Consider the following 6,000-nt stretch of genomic DNA (forward strand, 5'->3'; position numbering starts at 1 on the left):
CTTGCTTAGCATTAAACCTAGTTTGAAATTGAAGTCCAAAACCTTTTTTATTCATTTCATGCACAAGTTTGAAAATCAATCTGCATTTTGAAAAGATATAAACAATTCTAAAATTTAAGCTCAATTTTTTTGTCTTATTACCAACATGAGCAACATGGTATAACAAAATGATAAATATACGAGTAATGATATATAAAAAGTACACATGAATGATGAAAAGGACTTACATGAGCTGCTAGTATATATATGTATTTGATTTTCTGCTATCTTGTTTCCCAACAAACTTCTTTTGCATCCACTTGAGGAACTGAAATTGACAAAACACCTTGTCATATACTGCGACAATAATTACATAACACTAACAATGAAAAACTATGATGAAAAATGCTATATACTTACAAAAGTAATAAAATGAGAGAAGAATTTTTAAAACTAAATTATTCTATGTAGTCCTATAAAGTGTCATCATGATCATAATCTTCAGATTGTATCTCATTTGGCACAAGCAAAGGATTTTCAGCGATAGTTGGTGGCAAGTCACCCCTAACCAATTGAAATCCAGATCTTTCATCAACTATAAATAGATTTAATGCATCATCTGGTGGCTCATTTTGATATAATTATTGGTTATTCAAATGTGATTCCTCTTTCATATCAAAATAGTCTCTAGGAATATTCTTCAAAACATAATTTCTATTTGAATTAAGAGGATCTTGAATGTAAAAGCATTACTTGACCTGAGAAGCCAACATAAAAGGGTCATTTTTGTAGCATCTTTTATTGAAGTAAACACATATTAACCCATACTTATCTTCTTCAACTTCAAACCAATTACACCTAAAGAACACAAATTTGAAACTTCCATAATAGTCTAGCTCAAGGATTTCAGTAATTGATCCATAATAAATTAATGGCTTTGTTGTCGGATTTCCATCTTTAGTACTTGCAAAGCTTTGAGTTATTGAAACTAGTGTCACGCCACTATTTTGTGTTTTGCGTTTGGCATCACATTGTTTGGTATGAAATTGGTAACCATTAATGACATAGCCAGAAAAGCGTCTTGCAACAATATTTGGTCCTCTTGAAAGCTCCTTAAGTTGGATAGATACATCATCCTTCAAAGCACATACTTTGAACCATTCAATGAAATCTTCATACTGACTCTTTGCTTGGCTCCACCTCTTTCTTTTATTGATTCTTGTGATGTCATCTTCCTGTTCACTAAAACATACATAACAATGTTATAATAAATTTTGAACAACTTGTAGACTATTAAAACAGTCTAGAATTAGAGTTATTTACCTAATGAACTATTCAACTTCATCGCAGTTAAACAAGATGTATCGGTGGGCTTGGCTTCTTGTCTTGAAATCTAAAGAAATTATTTTACCATTTTTTTTCTTCCAATAGGATAACCAATGTTGGAAAAAAAATTCAGACTCTAAACTGCACAAGGGTAACATCTATCAATATGTAAATACCTTTAGCATAGAGTCAAGCATTCTTCAACCAAGTATCCCTCAGCAATACAACCTTCTGGACGACTTCTGTTATGAACATAACTCTTCAATTTACCTAAATATCTTTCTGGAAAATACTCCACCGAAATTGAACTGGCCCTCCCAATCTCAACTCATTCACTAGATGTATAGGCAAATGAACCATCACATCAAAGAAACTGGGAGGGAAAATGGTCTCGAATTGACAAAGTGTTTCTGCAATCTCTGATTGTAAGATATCTAGATCATTCACATCAATAACTTTTTGGCATAGACAATGAAAAAATGAACGTAGACGAATTATAGGATGGGCAACTTGGCTAGATATTGTACTTCTCACTACAACTTGAAGCAAAAAATGTAGCATGAAATGTGCATCGTGACTCTTATAACCAGAAAATTTTCTTTCAGCGACGTTAACACATCTTGAAATATTTGATGCACAACCATATGCTATTTTTGTATCCTTTAGGACAGCACAAAAGATAGATTTTTCATTTGGTGTCATGGAGAAACATGCTTTTGCATACATCAATTTTTTACCATCATGTGTCTCCTTTTGATGAAGCTTTTTTCTAATACCCATCTCTTGTAAGTCAAAACGAGATCTTTCATGATCTTTTATCTTCCCAAGTATATCCAACAAGGTTGCAATTATATTGTCAAATATATTTTTCTCTATGTGCCTTACATTAAGGTTGTGCCTTAAAAGATTGTGCTTCCAATATGACACTAAAAAAAATTGATTTCTTCTTCCATGGACCTTCGTTGGTCTTCTTTTGCATCTTTCCAAACATATTATTGAAGTTTTCTAAAAATGTTAAGATATGCACACCTTCTAACGAATGAGATGGAGGCCTAAATTCTTTTCTCCCATTAAAATCTGTTGCATTTGATCTATATTCATGATCCATAGGCAAAAAATGCGATGGTCCATATAACACATTTTTCGGCTATGCGTTAGATAAGCTGAATTAATTTCATAATTACAACAAGGGCATGTGAGTTTCCCTTTTGTACTCCACCCACTCAGCATAACATACGCAGGGAACTCATTAACAGTCCACATTAGTGCTGCTCTCATCTGAAAAGTTTGATTTTTTGAAGCATCATAAGTCTCTACACCTGACTCCCACAATACTTTTAAATCATCAACTAGTGGTTGGAGGTAGACATCAATGTCATTTCTTGGTGCTTTTGGTCCATGGATTATTAATGAGAGAATAGAATACTCAACCTTCATGCACCACCAAGGAGGGAAATTATATGGTATTAGTACCACAGGCCATATACTGTGAGACAAATTCATTGATCTAAAAGGATTAAATCCGTCACTAGCCAAACCAAGTCTTATGTTGCGTGAGTCAATAGAAAAGTTAGGATGGCGCTTGTCAAAATATTTCCATGCCTCGCAATCGACAGGATGTCTCAACTTCCCATCTTTTGAACGCTCTTCTTCATGCCACCTTAATGAGCTAGCTGTCTTTGAACACATAAATAGTCTTTGTAGTATGGGGATTAGGGGAAAGTAACTTAAAACTTTAGGAGGGACTTTGTGTGCATTCTTGTTCTCATCATTCTTACTAGATGATTTTGTATATCGTGAAGCACCACATACATGGCAAGAGCAGTCATTCTTATGATCCTTCTAATACAACATGCAGTCATTAGGACATGCATCAATCTTTTCATAATCAAGCCCCAAATCCTTGATCATGCCTCTAGTTTTATAAAATGAATCAGGGATATTCAAATGAGGCATAGCTTCTCTCAAGAGCCCTAGAAAGGATGTAAATGATGCATTACTCCACCCATGAAGACATTTCAACAAGTACAACCAAATCGTGAATGACAATGTAGAGAAATTCTTAAAACCTGGATACAACTCTTGTTGTGCTTCTTCAATTAGATTATAGAGCTTTTTAGCATCATCATTGAGGCCCTTGTTAAGTTCATTGTCTTCTGCCACATCTCTAAATGTATCATGCAATAATCCTTCAATATCATCAACTAAATCATCATCATCTTCCATGCAACCATCAAGATCTGTGTATTTTAGAACATCGCCATGACAAACCCGTACATCATATCCGTCTTCAAACCCATATCCTATTAGATGGTCGTACACTATAGCCCTGACTTCCCAGCAAGTATTGTGACATTTAGCACAAGGACACAAAATTTATGCTCCTTGCAGTTTTCCATTGGTGTAAGCATAGTTCAGAAAAAACTCAACACCATCAATATACTCTAAGCTATACCTCGGTAATTTAATTCATTCTTTGTCCATCACGGTAACGAATTTTTGAAAATAAAAATAATTAAATTGGCCATTTAAGCCAATTGAAATTATGCATAAGGTGTTGATCTCTAAAGGCTCTAGTACATAACAACATAAGTACAATATTAAAATATTCATTCAACTTTTACTTTTCATACAAATCTTAAAAAATATACAATGGAATAAAAAGAAGGAAAAGAGACATTTGGAAATATAAGTACAGTAACTTCAAGTCATATTTCATAAAGGTGTGAGACTACAACAAAATTTGTAATGGAAAATGATTATATAGTCTAGTCTTAATGATTTCAACAACATCTACACTATTGGTAATGTATTTAGAGCTTAAATTAAATGTATTTATTCACTCCTTTTCAAATGAATTGTGCAGGTGAATGGTTGTGTGAAGAGGTGAATGAGATTGTTTTTGGTTTGCTTCATAGGCTTTGCAAGAATTATGTTATATTCCTTTTTTGTTTTTCTTCAATTTTTCCAGTAACCTGAATTAGCTCAGGGTTTTGATTATTTTTAATTTTATCTCCACTCCCTTACTTGTAACAAAGAGAATACATATTCTTACACAATTGCCACAACTTCAAATTTGGGATCAATTTTGCAAGGACCGAGTTTTATTTATTCAAGTTTTCGCAATCGTTCAAAGAGTTACATAGAGATAGATGGAAAGAATCATTCAAAGAGTTGAAAGATTCTTATACAAAAGGGTCAGGAAGGCATTAATCAATCAACATGGTGGGATAAAGGTTCAATGCAAAGGCTTGTTTCTGAAGAATTGCCCATTGGTTATGGATGCAGCTTCACTCAAACAGTTTTCAATGGTATGTTTCATTATCTTGATATACTACCATATGGGTTAACATTTTATTTCATATATGAGCATTGTCCATTCCATTGCTGGCAAGAACTTCATCGAATAAAGTTAGACGGTTTAAAGTGTTGGCCCTGATTAAGCAATGAGTACTAAGATTGATTCTTTGGTTTGAAAATTTTGTTAACAAATTTATGTTTTTTTCATAACCTGGTTTACCCTCTCTTCACTTCTGAAAGTATTATTACCTTTGTAGGGATTAATATGATGTGTGGAGTTGGCCTTCTGTCCACTCCTTACATAGTGAACCAAGCTGGTTGGGCCAGTATGGCGGTATCATGTGGTTGTATGACTTTCTAAGTATCATGTGGTTTATAGAAAATGAAACTCTTTGTATGATCATTAATCACTCCTTTTCAATTGGTCATGAACTAAAATTCACTATGCAATGCAGCAGAGATTTGTAACGCCCCAAAAAATACTTCTCAAAAACATTGCGGAAAAATGGGTAAATTTTTTTTTGAATAAAGAGATTGTATAAAATTGTTTCCTTTTAAAACCTTCCTTTTCCGGGACATCACTTTAAGTAACTCAAATGCGGAAAATCAACTTATCGTTATCGAATGATAACTTAACCTGATTCACAATTTCCTGAATAACACAATGCATATAAACGGTTAAGTCATCTTTAGTTCATACAAACTAAATCAACAAAGGCGGAAACTACATCGCCACTAACATATACAAAATCCAAAAAGAAAGAGCGAAAATGTTAATCATCGCCAACAGACACTAAACAAAGACAGGAACAAACTGAAGTCGTCCTTGTTTTCAAAAGTCAGTCGCAAAAATGATAAGCAACTCCTAGTGGCTAACTCCAAAGCTAGGGTACTGCCTCTTCCTCAATTCCTCATGCCCCCTCCTGGAACATCACGGACGGGTAGCTCCAAATCCGAGTACAACTGTCTACCTGACGAGTACACGTCCGAACGTAAGAAATAGAAAAGAAGAGAAATAGAGAGAGTAAGACATCTAATGAACTTAAATTCATTGACGGCGGGGACTTACTCAGAATATCACACTCAGACATAAAATATATTTAAACATATAATTCATCATTTATCATCAACATCATGAAGAAATTAATAACTTACCATTTGTTTCAACAATACCCATACATCAAGTAATATAATCAACATTATACTCATAATCACATCACACACATAAACATAGGGATACACCATACTTGTAACTCACATGTGGGAATTTACTTCAACAATGATAATGTATGCATGATATGTCATGATCATCCACCTTACACCAATATCCATCCAACATCCTAATCGGAAATAATAGAGAGTACAGGTCCCGTACCAAGCCATTTTGTACCACCC

Source organism: Lupinus angustifolius, chromosome LG13 (assembly GCF_001865875.1).
Source record: "Lupinus angustifolius cultivar Tanjil chromosome LG13, LupAngTanjil_v1.0, whole genome shotgun sequence".
Taxonomy (NCBI): domain Eukaryota; kingdom Viridiplantae; phylum Streptophyta; class Magnoliopsida; order Fabales; family Fabaceae; genus Lupinus; species Lupinus angustifolius.